The sequence below is a fragment of the Panthera pardus genome, unplaced genomic scaffold (genome assembly GCF_024362965.1).
Source record: "Panthera pardus isolate Hobbes unplaced genomic scaffold, ASM2436296v1 HiC_scaffold_6, whole genome shotgun sequence".
Taxonomy (NCBI): Eukaryota; Metazoa; Chordata; class Mammalia; order Carnivora; family Felidae; genus Panthera; species Panthera pardus.
Window position 1 is genome coordinate 5,204,795 of NW_026526991.1, and position 6,000 is coordinate 5,210,794.

At 57.6% G+C, this 6,000-nt stretch overlaps 1 long non-coding RNA gene across 1 annotated transcript; it reads right to left on the reverse strand.

The window, feature by feature from the left end:
* Positions 1-1,647: 1,647 nt before the first annotated feature.
* LOC109265286 (uncharacterized) lies at positions 1,648-2,855 on the reverse strand. Its single transcript, XR_002079097.2, has 2 exons — positions 2,551-2,855; positions 1,648-1,927 (listed from the first exon to the last, which is right to left on the reverse strand). It is a non-coding gene; the product is annotated as an uncharacterized LOC109265286 (long non-coding RNA).
* Between the last annotated feature and the right edge of the window lie 3,145 nt (positions 2,856-6,000).

Sequence of the window (6,000 nt, forward strand, 5' to 3'; positions counted from 1 at the left end):
AGTCAGATGCTCACCCGACTGAGCCACCCAGGCGCCCCTAAATTTTACATTTTAGATACTGTCACTACAGATAATTGATTACTCTTTGTAAACAGGGGGTCATTCTCGTACCTACTCTAGGATTGCACGTGGAGACTGTGCAGGCCCCGTGTAGCCTTTTTGCCTGCTTTCGTTCCCCTCCGGTGCGCTGATCCACTCGTGAGCTCAGTTACGGGCTGTCTCCTTTCACGGAAACAGGGATCGAAATCCACTTACCTTGCTCCCGAACGAGATTCCGCGGTGTAGAACCCCGGCACTTAGAATCTTAACGCATCCCGCCCCCTGAACATTCCGTGACAGTAACGGCCCACCCTCCGGAATAAAGCAGCAGCTCGAAGCTAATTTCATGTCCCATACATCTGGGCAACCTGCAACCCCCCGCCAATCACAGGTAATTCTCTTCACTAAGAGCCAGGGTCTTGCGGCAGCTTGTAATTAGTGCTGTTTAGCATTTAATTTGCCTTTCGTTCGGGAACAAGCGCGTATGGATGATGTGATAGGAACGGAGCGCCGCACTCAGCCGAGCGGTGAGAAGACGAACGGGCACCGTCCCTCCTTCCCTCGACTTGGGGCTGTGAATGGAGTCTTTGGCCAGGAAACCTGAGAAGTTACTCAGATGTTTTCTTAACAAATGCAAACCAATATACGATTACAAGGGATTATCACTCCTTCGGAATTCGAGGCTCTAACGCCTGGCACGCTCCCTTCTGAGAATTCTTCTGAGAACGGTGAAGACGGGACATAGCAGTCCCCCATGCTCCGGGCTGAGGGTGCTTCTGGCCTTCTCCCCTGGGGAGGGCGGGGCCCAAGTGGCATAGAGACCCCGGACAGAGGCAGACACCGGCCACTGAAAGTCAGTCCGTCTGACATGACCAGCAGCCCTCCTGATGTCTCTGGTAAAATCGGAGGGGGCGCCTGGGTGGCTCAGCCGGTTAAGCATCTGACTTTGGCTCAGGCCATGATCCCACGGTTCGAGTTTGAGCCCTGCATCAGGCTCTGTGCCGACAGCTCAGAGCCTGGAGCCTGCTTCGGATTCTGCGTCTGCCTCTCTGTGCCTCTCTCTCTCTCTCTCTCGAAAAATAAACATTAAAAATTTTTTAAAAGAAATAGCAGGAAAGGCTTTTCCATGAGGCTAAATGGTCCATGAGAAGAGACCGTTGAGGAAGAGAGCGTTGGGCGTGTAGGTCAGGGCCCCTGAGCAGCACGGCCGGGCCAGAGGGGGCCTGTGCGGCAAGTAACAAATGACGTGCTTGCAGAACAAGGACCTGTGGAGGGGCGGCTGAATTCCGCAGCCAGTGGGAACGTTCCAGTCATCAAGGTTTCACTGACCGACCACCTCTTAGGAAGCTAACTTCTTTACCCCCAGGAAGAGACGTGACCAGCCTCAAGAAGCAGATGGTCACTGGGCACCAGTGAGGGCAAAGCAGCAGCCCGGGAAGTGGTGGGAGAGGGACACGGGGGTCCTTGGATTAGGACCCCACCTGTACTGAGCTCAAAGCCGAAATCGGCGTCACCCACGTTGAGGAATGGCAATCCGGGCAGAGGGGAACAGCCTAAGTGGACACAGAGGTCCAAACGGCCAGTCATTCTTCAGCACAGTGAGACGGGTTCCTAGCTACTAATTGTATTTGGGATTTGTTTTTTCTGGAAATCACACATACCATGGAGTATAAAAGGGGAGAACTGAGAGACAGGAACACTAGGGGGAAAACAAGATTTCAACCAATCCACTTAAAAGTTTTTTGAGGATGCATAAATTGGAGGAGAGAGAGAGTCTTGCTGGCTCCGTCGAGAGTCTCTCCTTCTGCAGAGATGGCCTCGCTTGGGTATTTTAGGACTTCTGTTCCCAGCTGGCGCTCAACGCCATGGAGATATGCAAAGATGACAACTGTGAAGAGAAGAAAAATGCATTTTCTGGTTGATTTTTATATTTTAAACACATTTCGCATTCTCCGGTGCTTGAAGAATGCTTTTAATAGAGCACAGACTCCTTCCGTCAATGGTGAGGGACAGATTTAGGGACTGTGGCTCAGACATCCGGTGCCAACTAGCTTACAGGGATCCAAGCGTGAGAATCAAGTTGTCATCTGATGTGTAGATTTGGCAAAGGCTCAGCGCGCCTTGGCGATGGTGCCCGTGGGCCCAAGCTTGTGTGGCAGGTGCACCGTGACGGGTTCTCTCTGCCCTCGCCGCAGAGTCAATGGCTGGCTCAGAGTTCACGGTCTCCCCCACTCGTCAGCTCCTCCTGGGTGGAGTCGACAGGCGGTTTGACCGCCTAAGAGTCACAGACTGTTCGCGCCGGGTGGAGTGTCGAGACCCCCGGGCTGAGACCTCCCCGTTAGGAGGTGACAAGGGGCTTCCCCCCGTGGTCCCGGCGACACCCGGAATCGGAACCGGGTGCCCAACCCGGTCTAGCGTATCTTATTTCTTCCCACCTGCCGTGCCTCCCGCTGGCCCCTGCCCTACCTACTCCCACCTGGTTCCAGACCCAGCCCGCGGCCCTCCTCTTACATTAAGCAGTCCCCCTGCTGTCCTTGGTGTCACCTCTCCGTAGCGCCAGCTCTCCGCACCACGCCTTTGTTTCCCGTTTGCCGAGGCGATGTGCGTGTAAACTGGGCTGGGTTCCGCTGCGTGTACCAGGCAAGCTCGCTGAGCCCTGAACAAGCAGAAGAAACCTCAGAGACTGTTTACGACAAAACATCCATTTGGGAGAGACGGATCCTGAGGCTGAGAGAAGGCAGGTGGCTCGCCTGGGTCACGCAGCCAAACACAACTAAACCAGGACTCTAGCTAGAGCCGGGGTCCTCAGATCCCCCACCAGGCGTCTCTCTGTAGGTATCTATCTGGGTGGGAATGAGAGCAGGGTCCCCCGAGGACGTAACAGTGGGGTGCTAAATTTGCAGGGGAGAGGCACTGACATCGGGTGTGTCTCCGGGACCCCCACCGGGGCACAGAGTAGATGCTCAGAAAACACCAAGGAAGGAGAGAAAGGAAGAGGGAGAAGCGTGGCCACCGAAGGGTCGACGCAGTTCTCAGGGGTCCTGTGTTTCCGGGCTTTGGGACAGAGGGAGGACAGGGGAAGTATGGGCACCAGACACAGTCCATCTCCCAGTTACACCGACATTTGGGAAGCCAGTGAGTGGTCGGGAAGGATGTTCTGGAAGCGGAGAACAGAGATAACCAGGGCACGGCCCGTTGGCAGGAAAGAAAGAAGAGTATAGAGGTCGGGGCAGTGGCCCAGTGGGGTAGTTCGGGGTCAGGAGGCCAGCCTCGTTCTTGTTTGGGAAGACACAGCCTCTGAGGGTGCAGCCAGGAAGATACAGGGCAGATGGCTCTCAGAAAAAGCAAAACCCACTCTGACCATGAAAGATGTCACTCCCTTAGCAATTACTAGGCGCTGATTATATGTCAAACTCCAACCTAGGGAAAGACACAGCACGGCCCTGCTTTCGGGGTGTCACCGTCCATGGGGGGGTGGGGGAGACAGCTGTAGAGCAGTGAGGTGGGCGGGATGAGAGAGGAAAGCAGGGGGCACCAGGGAGCAGCGGGGATGCTCACAGGCGAAGGCAGGGCTGGGGGTCCCAGCAGGCGGGGCCAGGCCAGGGCAGGGGCCGGAGGACGTGGCTGGACAGCACTGCCAGCAACGGAACGGCTGTCCCCAGAGGTGGCCAGCTTGTCAGGGACGGGAGGTCCGGCTGTCAGAGACGTCAGTGTCGGTGGGTAAGGCTGGATCCTCTGACCGACGAAAGTGCCACCCCAGTCTGAAAATGCTCGTTCCACAATGAAGGGTGGGCAATGATGCTGCACGGGAGGGGCTGGGACCAAACGCTACAGGAGAGCGATGGGCACCCGAGGACCTGACCTCCACCCATTTCAAACAGCAGTCACCGCTCAGGTGGTGGGAAAACTGTCCCACACTTGGGACCCCCCAGGACAGACACTGGGCGCCCGGCCTGTATCCCCAGGGCTGAGGCCACAGGAGGGAGGGAGGGAGGGACCTCGAAGTCGGCTGGCGGAGGGGGCGTGGCCACCAGGGGGGCGGTGCTGATGCTCCATCCCGTGGCCTGAGAAGGGGCGTGGTGGAGGGGGCGTGGCCACCAGGGGGGCGGTGCTGATGCTCCATCCCTGGTCCGAAGCCACCGCCTCCTGTTAGGTCCCCGCCATGAAGGGGACATGGACAAAGATGGTCTCCACTGTGTACATTGCGACACCGGGTCAAACCAGTCACGTGGCTGACCTGCTCCGATGGGAGGGCCAGTGAATCTGTGCTGGGAAGCCCTTCCTGGTCCCCCCTCGGATGAAGTGATGGGGGCGCGTGGAGGGAAAACAGATGGCGTGTCCCAGGTGGCCCAGTGCCGAGCCAGGCCAGCACACACACTGCCGCGGGGCTGCGGCCAAACGCTACTGCTTGGGAGTAAAGCCCTCTCTGCTGGCCCCCCAAATGCTTGTCGCAATCTTGTTGGTCTGTGACCCTGCCGTTTGGGAATCCCGCGGCAGCTGTCCGGTCAAGTCCGCAGTCTTCCCCGGCCGCTCTCACCTCCTCCACCCATCCGGGGCCTCGTCGCAAGCTGCACGGCACCTGTGCCTCGAATCATTTTGCCCTCGTCTTAGCTCCGAGGGCACCAGGCGGGAACTGTAGGTAATGTGCAGACCCTCGCACACGCTGCCCACGAACGCTTAGAGCCAACTATTGGGTCAGAAGGGCCCTTGGGATCATTTAAAACAGCCCCCCACCCCTCATTTTGCGACTGAGTGAATCACACAGCCAGGAGAAAGGCCTTGTAATCCATTTGCTGTCAGGGGGCTTTTAAAAATGCAAACCGGTCAGTGTCCCTTTGATTAAACCCTCCTGTGGCTTCCTAGTTCTTAGGACAAAATCCAAACTCCCGTGACCTGTAAGGCCCTCGGTGAGCTGGCTCCTGGCTACCCTCCAAAACTGAGTTCCTGCCACACCAGCCTCTTCTCACTGCCCGGCCCCCTCCCTGCCCTCCCCACCCACTCCTGGGCCCCCCACCCCAGAGGGCCTCAAGCCTGGTCCCCTCACTTCCTCCTGATCTCGGCTATCACCGGGTCCCTTGGAGTCCTCTCGAGCTTGACCTCACACAGGTTTTGTGACGGGGGCGTCATCTCCTCCCCAGAGAGGAACACCATGCAGGCCAGGCCCTTCTGTGCTCACGGCCGTACCCCCAGCGCCTACAGCAGGCCCGAGGCATCGTAGGTGCTCAAGTGTTTACTGAATAAACGAGTCCAGGAAAGGAAGTGAAAGCAAGTCTGCAGGGATGGGGAGACACTTGGTAAATCAGCACTTCGATTACACGGCCCCACCCTGCTGCTTGATTCGCCCACTTTGCCTTCATTTGCTGCTTTATTTCAGGTGCTTGACAAATGGGCTGGGGGCAGACCCTCTGGGGCAGCAGGCCGGATACTCCACTGACTAACTTGGGGCTTGGGATCCAGGGTAATTTCAGAGACCAACATCAATTCTGGGGTTCCACCCGAGTCCTAAAGGAAAGGGCCCGTTTGAAAAGAAATGTGCTTTCCAGAAAGCCCCAGCTTTATCAGGTAAAACGATGTCCTGGATTTTCCTGCCACCAGGAATCAGGAAGGCAGGCTCTGGAATTCAAAGCGGTCGAGTGTGGTCGAGTGCAATCAGCCGGGTCGGTCTCAACACACCGCCGTGCGCCGCGTGAGACACGGGGTCTCCCCGGGCAGGCCCCACACACCCGGATCTCCTTTTCCCCAGCCCTCCTTTCGGCCCGTAAGTAATGCCAAAGGTGACCGGACAAATAGCGAGGGGGGATTCACCGCCTGGAAGGTCTCCAGCGGAGAGAAAGAGCCAAACCAGCGTGGGTCTGAGACCCTCGGCGGCCAACCCCGGCGACCGGGTGTCGGCGGGGCTCACGGTCGCGACTGCCCCGGAAGGCTACCCCTCGGCACTCATCAGCACGCGCTCACACGAGG